Source organism: Pteropus alecto, unplaced genomic scaffold (genome assembly GCF_000325575.1).
Source record: "Pteropus alecto unplaced genomic scaffold, ASM32557v1 scaffold44, whole genome shotgun sequence".
In the NCBI taxonomy this organism is placed as follows: Eukaryota; Metazoa; Chordata; class Mammalia; order Chiroptera; family Pteropodidae; genus Pteropus; species Pteropus alecto.
In genome coordinates this window covers 55516-70654 of record NW_006436812.1, presented here as the reverse complement: position 1 = coordinate 70654, position 15139 = coordinate 55516, and the positions used below count along the sequence as shown (strand labels likewise).

The 15139-nt window shown below is 44.0% G+C and overlaps 1 pseudogene; it reads left to right on the top strand.

Moving 5' to 3' along the window:
* Positions 1–259: 259 nt before the first annotated feature.
* Positions 260–378, top strand: LOC112481667 (annotated as a pseudogene).
* The last annotated feature ends 14761 nt before the right edge of the window (positions 379–15139 follow it).

Sequence of the window (15139 nt, the reverse complement as noted above, 5' to 3'; positions counted from 1 at the left end):
AAACTGAGATCCAGTAAGTAAAATGTTTTCCTGAGTTCTGTGAGCCCTTCTAAGGAATTACTGAACTTGAGGCGGGGGCTGGACTTGTGATTCATATCTGGTGCGGGGGCAGGCTTGTGGGACCTGTGGTGTCTGACCATAACTCCAGGTAGTTAGTGTCGGAATTGAATCTCTGGACACCCAACTGGTGTCCGGAAGATTGGATAGTTGGTTGGTGTGGGAAAAACCTCCACGTGTTTGGTGTCAGAACTATTCTCTCATCTATGGCCATCCTACCCCGAAGAAGCCTGATCCTGTCTGATCTCGGAAGCTAAGCGGGGTCGGGCCTGGTTAGTACTTGGATGGGAGACCACCTAGGAAGACCAGGTGCTATAGGTGTAAAAAATAAAAAATAAGGGATTGTAAGCTGACAAGGTCTTTGCAATCTGTGAGGTCAACGAAGGGTTGCCTCGCCTAAAAAAAAAGAAAAGTGTTCTCTGGGTAAAAGCAGATGTTCAGAACCCATCTTTAAAATGAGAAATAAAAGTACAAACCTTTCTGGGGAATTGTCAGGATCAAATGAGTTAACACACACAGAGGATTCACCATAAATATTAAAACATGTAGGATCCTATGTGTGTCAAGGGAACATTCTATTAAAAATATTATTATTAATTTTGAGGAGCGTGGCTCTGCATCATTAACATGTAGACAAGGATGCTTGCCTCTTAATGTTGGGGTCCACATTAAATCTAAATCTCCTTGCCATATATAGTTGAAATACACACTTTCTTCAATGTCTAGTTCTCTTTTTCGTCTTGGCTCTATGGAGATACACATCCCAGACCCTTTGAATTGGGCAGGGTCATGTGACTCACTCTGGCCAATGGGGCAGGAGCGATGGTGCTAATTTTTTAAGAAGAAAATGGTCTTGTGAAGTGGTTCTGTTCTGCCTGGCCACAGTTAACGTGCCTTGGTTTGGGCAGAGCCAGAGAACCTGCAGATTTGCATTCTCATACTCATGATGGCATCTGTTTCCATGTGATGGGAAGCATCTAAGGGGGTCCCCAAAGATCCACGTCTCTTGGTATTTGTACTTCTGTGTAATGCCCTTCCCTTTAGGGCAAGTTGGATTTACCCACTTACTTCAAATGAATAGTATATGACAGAAGCGATGGACTTCGCATCCAAGAGTGGGTTATAAACACCGGTGGCTTCCATCTTGGATGCTCTCGTTCTGTCTCTCTCCGTCTGGTGAAAGAAGCCAGCTGCCAGGGTGAGAGCTGCCCCATGGAGAGCTAATTAACATATCACCCCCCAACTGTTTTCTTTCCCAAAGGGGATTACAATGGAGTCCCCTTTGTAACCCCTCCTCACACTCCCCCACATCCCTTTGTTCTGGTTTCTGTGACTATGGATTAATTTGAATTTTCTACAGTTTTTATGTAAAGGGAATCGATCATAAAGCACATATTCTTTTTTTTGTCTGGCTTCTTTCATGCAGCATACTTATTTTGAGATTCCTTCATGTCGAGTTATGCAGCAGTAGCTCATTCCTTCTTACTGCTACACAGCAGTCCCCTGTATGGATGTACCACGGTCCATATGTTCACCTGTTGATGGACATTCAGGTTATTTCCAGTTTAGGGGCTATTACCAATAGAGGTGATGTAAGCGTTTGTGCATGAGTATGCACATAGGCTTTCTTTTTCTCTTTAGTGAATACCTAAGAGTGGAATGACTGTGTCTTATCCTAAGCGTATGTTGAATTTTAACTTCTGTGTATTTATCCAAAGAATACAAAAACACTAATTGAAGAAGATATATGCACCCTTACGTTCATTGATTGCAGCATTAAAATAGCCAACGACCTAAGGGTCCATCAATGGATAAATGGATAAAGATGTGATGCACACACACACTCACACACATGTGTATATATACACACATGCACATACAATGGAATACCACTCGGCCACAAAAAGAATGCAATCTTGCCATCAGTGACGACACCAATGGACCTTGAGCCTATTACGCTACACGAAATAAGTGAAGCAGAGAACAACGATACCACATGATTTCGCTTACGTGGAATCTAAACAAGAGAAAACAAACGAACAAACAAAACAAAAACAAATTCAAAGCTACAGAGAATACATTGGTGGCTGGCGATGGGTGAAAGAGGTGAAGGACGTCGACTGGATAGTGATGAAAGGTGACTAGACTGTTGGGGGCGATCACTTTGTGGTGTGTACAGATGTCCAATTATAATATTGTATACATGAAACTTGTATAATGTCATAGGCAAATTTTACCTCAATTAAAAAAACAAAACAAAACCGAACTCTTAAATTATTTGCTAAGCGATTGTACCATTTTACATTCCCACGAGCATTCTGTAGGACGTTTTAACAACCCTGTCGCTAACCCACTAAATGCCAGAGGTCCCAGTCACCGTGACAGCCCCACCCCACCCCACCCCTTTTAACAAATGCCCCTTGGGATGGGGCAGTGCTGCCACCATTAAGAATCACAAGACCAGAGATTCTCTTATTCCAACAGCAGGTGAGGATAAGCCCTCATGTAGGAACCAAGGAAGAAAATAAGAGAACCCACATTTCTGAACTGAATTCGTGGTAGCCTGAGGTATAGGATGGTTACAAGAACGAGAGGTAACCGCTGGTGGTACGTCTCGGTGTGGCTGTGCGTTCTGTGGCTCTTCGGTTTCCAAAAAAACCAAAATGTCTCATTTAAAGAATCAAAGTTTCTATGCAGTGGTGAAGCTCTACGAGGTGCTTAGAACCCAGAGTCAGGTGATCCATTTGCTTTCTATTTTTAACTTTCTTTCTGGCCCTGGAGCCTCCCAGAGCCTCCTTGGGGTAAAAATAAGTGGTGTTTGGTAATCCTGAACTGAAAGGTTATACTTAAGTCAAAAGTACACCTGAACTTAGCTAATTTGCACTAATCACCGACACCAGTCATGATTCAGCCGGAGGGGAACCGTCAGTGTGATGCAACCGCAGCCACGCGTTGCAGGAAGCCACTCACGCTCCAACATTATTTTGATCTCTAAAACATTCATCTCCAGCCCCCTGTCAAACTGGAGTGTGCATCGGAATCCCCTGGAGAGCTTGTTAAAACACAGATTGCCTGGTCCCCACCTCTAGAGATTCTGATTTCACGTATCTGGAGAAGCACCAGAGAATTCGCATTTCTAACAAGTTCCCAGATGGTGATACTGATGCTGGTCCAGGGGCCACACTCTGAGAGCCACTTCCCTACCAGAAGCTTCAGTTTTAAAGTCCAACTATGGCAGCGATCTTTAACCAATGTCATTTTGCCCCCCACCATCCCAGGGGACAAATCTGGACACATTTTGGTGGTCATAACTGGGGTGTGTGTTGGGATGGACTGCAATTGACATCTAGTAGGTAGAATCCAGGGATGCTGCTCGACCTCCTATATTACAGAGGATAGCACCCCTCAAAAATTATTTGACCCCAAATATCAATAGAGCCAAGGCTGAGAAACCCAGAATAATACAGGAATGCTTAAAGAAATGACAAGAGTATTCTCACAAAAGATAAATATTATGAAGTCATTAAGAAGAATGTTTTTTAGACTTTTTTAAGACTTGAGGAATTGTTCCTGATATGATGTGAAAAAAAAAATAACCCAAAAACGATAAGGAGGCGTAGTCAACATATCAGCTGTTCCGCTTAATTTTTCTCATACCATATCACTACCTAGAATTATCTTGTTCGTTTCTATGTTTACTTATATATCATCTGTCTCCATTTCTCCCAATATAAGCTCCTAGTGTACTTCGGGAGAATGTCAAACAGTGAGTGGACACCTGAATGAGTGAACTAGATGTCTTGGAAGTAAAATCAGTGGTGCGCTGGTAAATGTTTACAAAGGACTCTGTAAAGAAAATTCCTTCTTTGTAGCGCTTGTTGATTGCCACGGTGTAAGGACTCCCAGAGTGGCTGATCTCAAGCTCCCTCACGGTGTCGCTGAAGGAGGCATTGTGTAGGTGTTCATAGCTGGATAGCTAAGACCACAGGAGCCAGCCCCAGCACACCAGTGGAAAGAATTACATTAAGCTGGAAGGGAAAATACTATAATGTTAGTGGTGGAGCTGTGGGACCATGCCCATATTAGAAACCGTTAAACTCTCAGGCTTAATAAGAAATGAGGTTGAGGGATTGGCTCCTGGGCTGGTTTATGTCCTGCATGGCAGAATGGAATAACCTGGCCATTATTATGATGCAGTTCCCACCTTCTGGTCTCAACTCAACTTCCGAATTCTTGAAAGAGAGAATCGGCGAATACCATCTGATGCCGATTGTGGCAGGAAGGGGGGAATGATGCATATAAACATTCGGGTTGTGGGTGGGGGGCGCCTCATAGCGTGGCTGTTCAGGTTCTGAACTGTGTGAAGGCAGCACACCTGGAGGGTCCTATTTACATCATAGACACATATGAATTTGTGTGAAAAAATGCAGGTGGGTTTGGGAATTCTGGGCTTCTGGGTCCTGAGGCAGTAGGGCACTTTCTAAACCCCATAGACCAAAGGTCATGTACACATTCTGGAGAGCGTACAGACACACATAGTCCTGTTATATATGCACATGTGGGCTCCTCGTTTCTCAGAGGCCCAGTTCCATCCCCCAGACCCTAATGCTGAAGCTGACATAATTGTTTCTCCTGGGGAAGCAAGCACTGGGGTACCGACATTGATGGTGAGACATATAAGTCTGAGGATGCCTTTGAGTCAATAAAAATGAGGGCATATTTGACCCTCAGCCAAGGCTGCTGCCCACCTGGCCACAGGAAGTTACTTAGAACAGTTTTAAAAAGTGTCTGAGATACTCGACAAAATTAAAAACATACATCCACACAAAAACTTGAACTCAGATATTCATAGCAGCCTTATTTATCATACTCTCCAAAGTGGAAACAACCCAAACATCCATCGGTGGGTGAATGGATTAACAAAGTGTGGTCCATTCATACAATGAAATATTATTCAGCCATAAAAAGAATTAAGTTCTGATATGTGCTACAATGTATATAAACCTTAAAAGCATTAATGTAAAGGAAAGAACCCAGACATGAGAGGCCACATTTTGTGGTTCTACTTCTACGAAAAATCCGGGACAGGCAAATCCATAGATAGAAAGTAGATTAGCGGTTGCCAAGAGCTGGGGAGAGGGGAGAGTGGGCAGTGACTGCTAGTGGGTGTGGGGTTTCTTATAAGGGTCATGAAAATATTCTGGAATTGATGATAGGGGTGGTTGTACAACATAATGAATGTACTAAAACCACTGACCTTTACACTTTAAAATGGTAGATTTAATGGTGTGTGAATTATAGCTCAATACAAAAATAATTTAAGGAAGGTACACTTTGTCCTGGTTTGCATATAGGCAGGCTGAAAATACACGGGCTGACGGTGGTCCTCAAAACAAGGCTTGTAGGGGTTCATCCAGGTGACCTGGGGATGGGGTAGTGGCAGCGGTTCCCAGAGAAGAGTTAGGTTCTATTCTGGGTAGACACTGTGGCAGACCCCGTCGGTGGCATGCCTGTCTCCTTGGCATTCACCATGCCCATGGATGTCATCTCTCTGTTAGCACCTGCGATTCTTTGGCTCAGGCCTGGCTTTGGCTGCGAAAGTGGGCTCAACCTGCTCATGCGGTGGCTGGAAATGCCATGCCATTACAACCACCTACCCAATCTCAACCAATGATGAGCAGGACTCCAGTTTCCTCACTCCTGGAAGTCCCCAGAGGGACTGTACTTCAGTTGCCCGTAGCCGTAACCTGCTCATCAATGTACCCCGAGTCAGTTCCTTTCCTCCCCTCCCTCCCTTCTCTGTCCCGGAGTCACCTCCCAAATCAGCTATCACGCTCTCCTTCTTGTCTCAAGTTCTGCTTCTTGGAGAACCTAACCTAGGTAAACGTCTCTTTGAATTTTTTGAAATTTTTTTTCATAGTAGACACAGGACTTTCCTCATCAGAAAATAAACATTTTTCCAAGTCCTGAGGTATCTGAGAGGGACCGCCTCATCTCTGGAAGAACATTCTGGCTGAAGAAGAGGTTGAAGGTATTTATCAAGAGCCTATGTCCCAGGCACTGTTCTAGGGACTAGAGATGTAGAGATGAACAGGGCAGGAGGCAGACATGGCCTCTGCTCTCATGGAACATTCTATCGGGGGAGAGGAGAAATAAACGAGTAAGCGGCAGAATGACGATGCCTTGTTCATCCCAAGATTGGTCAGTACCGTGAAGAGAAATCTGGGTGAAGTGGTGGGGGTCTGATTGGACTGGCTGGTCCAAAAAGTGATAGGGGTCCGATTGGACTGGCTGGTCAGAGAGGGCTGCGTGAAGGAAGTGACATTTGAATAGAGACCTGAATGACAAGAAAGAGCCAGATGGAGACCAGAGAACCTGTGTTGTGCAAACAGCCAGTGAGTGCCTTCCTACTCAAGATGCAGTGTGTGGACCAGAGACTTGGCATCGCTGGGAGCTTGTCAGAAATGCAGACTCTCAGGCCCCAGCCCAGACCTACGGAACCAGACTCGGCATTTGATTGTGGTCCCCAGGTGAGTCGTGTGAGAATCAGAGTAGTGGAAAGAATGCGAGGCCCTGTGTTACTGCTGCTTCGGGGTGCGGGCTGCCCTCAGCAGTGCGATTTTATCGTGTCGACATTCCGCCTCAGTGAGAAGCTGGTTCTCTTTGCGATACCTGCTTTGGCGAATGGACCTGAGCCTTTTTGTTTTCAGAGCCGTGCCATTTTGAAAACAGTTCTCAGGAAAATCAAGGAGTTACTCAGCAGTCAGAAGCAGGAGGCCTGAGAAGCACAGTCTAATATGGGGCCTCTCATAATGACATCACCATAGTGCTGAAGCATGCCTCCAACCCAGGCTCTCGGTACCTCCTGCAGTGGCGTCAAGTCGGGAAGGCCATGGGCAGTCTTTCTAAACATGTATTGAATTGCCTGTGATTCACCCCTCGGATGGCAGTCAGAATGACAGATCACATTCTTAACCTGAGTACTATCTGATAACCCGCAGCAACTTGCAGCTACAGTTCCAGGCTGAGGACCAGCCATGGAAGGAACACGATGTTTTGATGGGGAAATGTTGCATAAACAGTAGGTCAAAGCAAAGTGAAAGCACAGATTAAAAAAAAACAACCTCAAATCTCCTCAAATCATATTTATTTAGCATGGTGCAAGTTACCATGAGCATTACATACTATAATGAGTGATGACCTGGGTTTAGTTATTGGTATAGACACCTGACCACAGTTGCTTATGTAAACTAGAGGTTTTCTCTACTTCAGAAAAAAAGTCTAGACGTAGCCCAGGGACGTCCACAAATTCATCAGAGACTTCCTCATTTCTGCTCCACCACCCTTAAAATGTGGCTTCCTTCCTTAAGGTTACCTCATGGTCAAAGATGGCTGCTGTAGCCCTTGCCATTTTGTTTGTGTTCCAAGCAACAGGAAAGAGGAAGTAGTAATAGCAAGAGGGCAAGCTAAGTCAGTTCCCCTTAAATAGTTTTCCTGGAAGCCCCACCCAATGACTTCCTCTTATTATTTCACCATCCTCCCTTCGTTGCAAAGGAGGCTGGGAAATGTAGTCCCTAAGCCAGGCACATTGGCCACTAATACAACTTTGGTTCTGTTAGCAAAGAATAGCTATGCAATGGATATTGGGAAGGGAGCTACCCACCTTTGTTATGTATATATTATCCAATTATATCCTCAGTTTTGAAAGACCTTGAGGAAAATTTCCCCCAAGAGTTCTGAAATTTTTTGACCCTTCTGGGTAAAAAAATTTTTTGACCTTTCTGTCTCATAGATAACAGTCTAGCAATATTTTTTATTGTTTTTTTAAGGCAAGTAGAATTCACTTGCCCAAGGTAAGCAGCATTTCATAAGAAGAGAACATACAAGCCTTCAAATTTCTGCTAAAACTCTCTTTCTCTAAAATTTAACTTTGTTTGCTGTTTTTTTTTAATTTAAAACAAGAGTTCAGAGAGAAACATGTCCTTCAGTTTGCCAAATGAAATAAGAGAGTTTTGACCGGATTTGATCAGGAGCTTGTCATTCCTGCCCCGTGCCAGAACAGTCTTCTGGCTGGTGCCACGAAGATGACTGTGGAATGTGAGCAGCGGGCCCTCTGGGTCCACCCTCATCTCCAGATGAGCCACGCTGCTTTTGGAGTCTAAGACCATCAAAGAATTTCATCTTCAGTAGAGAGCTGAATGCAGCATGGGTAAGATCTGGATGTGGTGGTTTTAAAATATGTCCCCAAATTCTATGACATTCCTCCCTGCAACAGGTGGGTCTAATCCCTCTTCTTTGAATGTGGCCCAGACTTAGAGTCTTGCTTCTAAGGAATACAACATGGCAGAATGATGCTGTATGACTTCTGACGCCAGGGCTTAAAAAGGATAGCTTCTTGGTGCTCTCTCTTAGCTCACTCATTCTGAAGGAAGCCAGCTGCCATGTCTTGAGGACACTCAAGTAGCCTGTGGAGTACATGAGGTTTCTCACCAACAGCCAGCATCAACGTGTCAGCCACGTGAGGGTGTCATTTTGGAACTGAGTCATCTAGCCCCAGTCAAGCCTTTGGGTGACTGCGGGCCTTGTAATACCTTGATTATAACCTCATGAGAGACCTCCATGTCGGAACACCTAGTTGAGCTGCTCCTGAATTTGCTTATTGTTGCTTGTACCACTAAGTTTGGTTTGTTACACAGCAGTAGATAACCAATACACTGGACATAAAATATTATGAGAGGAAATAAATGGATAGAGAGGTTTCTTGGTTGGCTTCTGCCTCTAGGTTTCCTGAAGCTTCTTGTTTGGGATTAAAATAATCAAGTGGATGGGCCAGGCTAGAGAGAGAAAGAAAATCACATCTGAGCCCAGAACATCTGAAAATAGTCTTGGCCACTTCATGATGTGGTAATGACACGAGTACTGCACTTGCCAAACCAGAGGAATTTTGGAATACAGATACCAGCGTCCCACTCCTAGACATTAGATTCCACAGCTTTGATTGGTCCCCAAGGACCTATATTTCTAAAAAGCCTCATGTAATTCTGCAGAGCAATAATTTTCATATTCTAGAACCATATCTAGGCTATAATGAAGCCCATTCTCCTGTCTTTGGGAGAATTTTCTAGAGGGAAGCATTCTGCTCAGCTTCAGGTTAGGCTTTATTGTTCGTTTCACTATCCTGGTTCACTGAAAGATCAGACTGTGGACTAGGATTATGTGACTTCTCAGTGTCTATGTTTGAATTCGTTCCTCCCCAAGAGAACTTCTCACAAAGCCAACTCCTTCCTGCTGTCCTTGCTTCGGCAAGGGGTGGGGATCCTGAAGACAGACTGCCTGAGCTTCAATCCTGGTTCTGCTGCCTACAAGCCATGCAGTTTTACATGACTTATCTAATCTCTCTAAGCCTCAGTCTCCTCATCTGTAAGAGGGGATGATCGATGGATATGGATCAGGGTTTCTTAACCTCAGCACTACTCACATTTGAGCTAGATAATCCTTTATGTGGGGACTGCCCTGTGCATTGCAGGATGTTTAGCAGCATCCCTGGTCTCTACCCACTATATGCCAGTAGCACTGCCTCTGTCCCTCAATTATGACAACTAAATATCTCTAGACATTACAAAATGTCTCTCAGGGGAAAAATCACCCCCGTTGAGAACCACTGATCTAGGTCTGTGCATGGTGCTTAGTTAACGCTCAGTAAATGATAATCATGATTATTTTTCTCTCTTCAGATTGCAACATTGTTAGATTGCAGCAATCTTTTCCCTTGTGTTCTTCTTTTTTTTTTTTTAAAAAAAAACATGACTTGCATTTTTGTGACAAAATTATTTTTTAAAATGTAGAAAAAATGATGAATTTCATGTTATGTGCATTTGGCTCACTTAAGAAAAAGTATGTGAGCATCAGCAGCAAAAGAGAAACTAGAAAAATTGCACTACTGCGAAGTTTAAATCTTTTGTGCTTCCAGAAATGTCATCAATGAAGTGAAAAGACAACCCACAGAATGGGAGAATATATTTGCAAATGATGTATCTGATAAGGGACTGGTATCTAGAATATACAAGGAAATCTGACAACTCAATAATACAAAGATAACCCAGTTAAAAAAATAAATAGGCACAGGACTTGAATGGCTATTTCTCCAAAGAAGATAAACAAATGACCAATAAGTACATGAACAGATGTGGGCTGGCAAAGGTGAAGGTGCACTTAATACGGTCTTGAAGTTGGACAGGTAATATAATATATTAAAACACACAAAAACATTGATCTTATTTAGACATGCCTGCTGATTTGCAGGCTGTTAAATGTTAAGTAAAAGATGCTTTATCTTATTATTTGTATTGCCTTTTTGTGCTTAAAATATTATTTGACTTTTCTCATGTCTTTTGACTCAAGCCCTTGAGTCTATTTTTGACCTTTTCTGGAAGTAATTAACCTATGAGACCATTTTTTGCTGCCTACTGTGATGAATGCATGCACTATATATCGTGAGAAGCTATTGGCAGCATGTATTCTCTTGACATTTTTATTCAGTAGTCTAATAGGTGAGGAAAAAGATGCACTGCCATTTCAGTTTTAATTCAACTATGTTAATAGTTGAATAATCTTGGAATGTGGAATATTTAATATGTTAAATATGTTAAATATGTTAATAGTTGAATAGTATGTTAAATAATAGTTGAATAATATGAATAAAATGAATAATAGTTGAATAATATGTTAAATATGTTAATAGTTGAATAATCTTGGAATGTGGAAAGACTTTCTAAGCGTGATGCAAAACTCAGAAGCTATAAAGTCAAAGATTTGTCTATTTAAACAAATTTTGCAAGGCAAGGAAAATGGAAAAGCATAAAACAAAAAATCTACAACAACTAGGGAAACTGGAATAATCAAAGTACGACCCAAGGAGACACTCTTTTTTCACTTATTTGGTCAGCGAAATGCAAAGTTTTTTACATACTCATTATTGACAAGACTGGAAAAACAAAACACTTGTGTTTTGGAAGACAGACCTATTGCTTTGCCTTTCTGAAAGGCTTTCTAGAAGTCTCATAAAATATTTAATTCATATATCTTTTGACCCCAAAATACTATTTCTGAGGATATATATTTACGCACACATACATGTACATACATACAAGGATATTCAATGCAACACATATATATATAAGGATGTTTATTATAGCATTGTTGATAATAGCCAAAGACTGGTTGCACCTAAGTTGCCATCAATAGAGAAACTGCTAAATAGTTTATAATCAATCGATACAACAAAGTACTTCACAATATTTTAAAAGAATTTATACCCTGATGTGGAAAAATATCTAAATTATGTTAAGAGAAAAAAGTTTGTGTAATAGAATAAATAAAATAATTACCTTTTTTTCCTTAAGGAAGGACACATATGTCTATTGTTACACACATACACATACACACATGTGGCATACACATGGACACAGTGTCCAAAAATAACAAGTTATTTCTTGGGGATAGGATTGAGGAGGATCTGGAATGAGGTAGGTAGAATGATTTTTTGCTTTTCTCATATTCTTCCGTACAATTGGAATTCTTCAGTTAAAACATGGAATATTTTTGCAATAATAACAATAACAGAATCAGTGAATACAGAAAAATACAGTGCGTTCACCAAGTTATTCTACTCTGTGGGATTTATACGAAAGAAGCAATTGAATGAGTGTACAAAGATGAATGTACAAGGGTGATGAGTATATGTTACAGTATTAAAACACAGAAAACAACCCAAATTACCTTTAGTAGAGAACTGTTAAATACATTACGATGTCCCCATACCATGGGATGCCATGTGACCGTGGATAGGAAGGAATGAGGCAACTATATTGTTTGCATGGAAAAGATGTCCCAAATATATCCTAAAATGGGAAAGAAAAGGTAGATTTCACAGTAAGCTGTGTACTATGTCTTTTATATTAAAAGTGTTTACATACATTTATTGAAGAGTCTGGAAATACGTTAAAAAATGAAAGTATATATTAACCCATGTTTTCTGAGTCATCAAGTTCTACTGACTTTAAATGTATGTGAAGTTTCCAGATCCTAGCTGAAAGATGTCATATTCTTATTAATTCATACAGGCCTCCCAATTCCAAGGTTGGAGGAATTGGGAGTGTTTTCCCAGGGCTTTTGGGTGCTAGTCTTTATTGAGAGAGTTCATGTACTGGTACAGTACTCAGTTCTTTTCTTGTTTATTCTCATTTAATCGGGAGAGCAAACCCTATGAGTTTCTGTCATCATCTCCACTTATGATGCCCAGAGAGACTTAGTAATTTGCCCAAGGTCATTCGGCTAGGAGGTATCTGTACAATTATTTAGAAAGCCAAATTAGATGGTACCACCTCATCACCATCAGAAAGAAAATACGATTCAAGTCAAACCAGATCATTCCTTGATGCTTAAGTTTTTTCCACTTCTGAGCTTTTGTGGCCTTCTGTTCCGAGGGGCTCTCCCTTTCAGAGGCCTTGTCCGTGATTTAAGGCCTAGTAAAAATGCTTCCTTCCCCAGGAAGCCCTCCTGGATTCCCACCACTGGGAAGTACCCTTTTATCCACCTCACTAATCTGACTTTTAGCACAAGCTGCTTTTCACAATTGCTTCTTGTGAACCTCGTCCCACAGCCCTTGCAGGTTGGTCATGAGCACCCACCAAGTGTTGATGAGGAATAATGTTGTTGGTTAGGTTTTATAAAGGTCAGTTCAGAATGAAAAAAAATCATCTGTCAGTTAGCCTGGTCTCCAGAGTCGTGCGTGTGTGTATGTGTGTGACAGAGAAAGAGAGAGAAAGAGAGTCATTGAAGGCCCTGGCAAGTTTCAGAAAAATCTCTTATCACAGAAAATATATTAAAATGAACTCAGATTACACTTTTTTTTTTTGCTGTAAAAATAACTGAAGATTTTTAGATTTTTTTCTATTGTAATCATTGGAAAAATTTTTTTTCCTGTTATAGAATAATTTGCGTTTTTTTGTTTGTGCCTGTATAAAATATGTAGACTCTAGGCTGTGTGCCTCTAATACCGGGTGGACAAAGTACCCTGCCTGTTATGCCCCCCGACTTTGGTAGGCCTGATGAACTTGGGGTTCCCCTATAACCTTTACTTTTGCCTGGCGCGTCCTTTCCCCCATGGCCTCCATTCCCTTTTCTTCCTAAATCTTACTTATGTTTTTAGATTCAACCAGGCACAAGACTGCCAAGATCCCTGCCCTCTAAGAACTTACTTTTTGGTGAGAGGAGTATAAGAAAACACATCAATAGCAAATCATTTCAGAGTGATACAGGGTATGAAAAAAATAAGAACAAGCAATAGGAGCGAGTGTGGAGGGCGCTTTAAAGAGGCTGGTGTGATTAGGGCTCTGTATTCACGGGCCATTTGAGTAGAGCCCTGAGGACTGAGTTGGACAAGATTTTCGAGAGAGGAAACTGCTAGGGCAAAGGCCCTGAGGCAGAAAAGGACTAAGAGGCCAGGGAGAACAAAAAGAAGGCCAGAGTGGCTGAGCAGCACGCGCAGAGACTGGCTGAGACGAAAACAGAGGAGACGGGGCCGGATCCTTCAGGGACTTGTAGGTCAGGGTGAAGAGGTCAGATTGTATTCCAGGGGTGATGGATTTAAAGCCAAATGGCTTTGTAGGAGCGCACTCCGGCAGTGAGTGGGAGATGAGGCTCCTGGCTGACCTCTCTAAGCCCCCAAAGGCTTAAGACCCTGCCGTCAGCGTGTAACCTAGAGGGCCAGTATTGCCTCTGTGCGTTCATCGCCCGTTTACGTGGCTGCTTCCTCCCCAGATCTTGAACTCAAGGGAAAGTCCTTGGCCGGTGACCGCGACGGGCAGCACCGCATCTGGCTCGCAGCGGGGCTCAGAGGCCCCGTCCGCCGCAGGGTTGACAGGACGATTGCGCACGGCGGGTTAACCAGAGGCCAGCGCAGAACTTTTTCTCCCTGGAAGCGGGGCCGCCCACTCCGCGACGACACGCGGGTTCTGGCCGGAGGAGACGGAGGCCGGCGCGTGACGCAGGCGGCCGCACGTGGCCCAGGAGTGTGTTTTAGGGACAGGTGCGGGGGCTGCCGCAGTCGCGGAGGCGCAGACATGCCCGGGCTTCGGCGCCCTCTCACGTTCGGGTTTATTGTTTCGCGGGCGGCGGGGCGCCAGCTGCGTTCTCGTTAGGAGACGGTGTCCCAGGAGGGTACCGGGATGCCTTCAAGGGTCGGGCCGGAGAGCCACCCAGGGGCTCCCCATGACTCCCCGTGTGCGTACAGGTCGCTCACCAGCTCGCAGTAAGGGCTCGCTGGCCTCGCATCTTGGAAGTTTTTCTTTGGGCTCTGAGGCTCAATGTGACTATCTTAGAAATGGGACTCTGAAATAAACAGAAGGGGAAGCACTTTGCAAACTTGGACACAAGTTGGGCGTTTTAGTCACTTTCTCTACTTCTCTTCTCTCTTTGGAAGCCCAAGGGGCCAGACTAAGCAGGCTGTCACCCGCCACACCCCTCCATCACCGCGGCGCTCTGGCCAGCCTCTGCTTTGCGTCTCCTGGGGCCTGGAAAGGCCAGAAGAGCCCAGCGGGGTGCGGTCGCTGGGCCGGGTCACGTGACTCCCTGGACGCCTCGCAGCTGGGGCAGCCACCAAATACGCCTGCGCACCTCTTCATCTTTTTTTTTTTTTGGTTGGCCGCAACGCAACCACTGGTCAGCTCCTCCCCCTCCTTCGACATCATCCTCCCTGACATTGACTCCTTTCCCCCCGCCCCTTGGTTGTCAGGCAGACACGCAGGACAACCAATCACAGCGCTGTATTCAGACACCGGCACGCGGAACCGGTCGGATAGGGCCAATGGGAGCCCTTGGAGCGGGCGCGCCCCAATCGGGCAGGGGAGCTGGGACCGAGTGGGCGGTGCTTTCCTAGTCAGCATGGGGGCGGGGGAGGGCGGGGACCAGCAGCCGCAGAGGCGTCGACAGCGCCGGCGACGACGTTCCTCAGTCTTCGGGGTGGGCTCGGCGGCGCAGCCCGGGCTTCGCGGAGGGCTCGGTTGTCAGCAGCGGCCCTAGA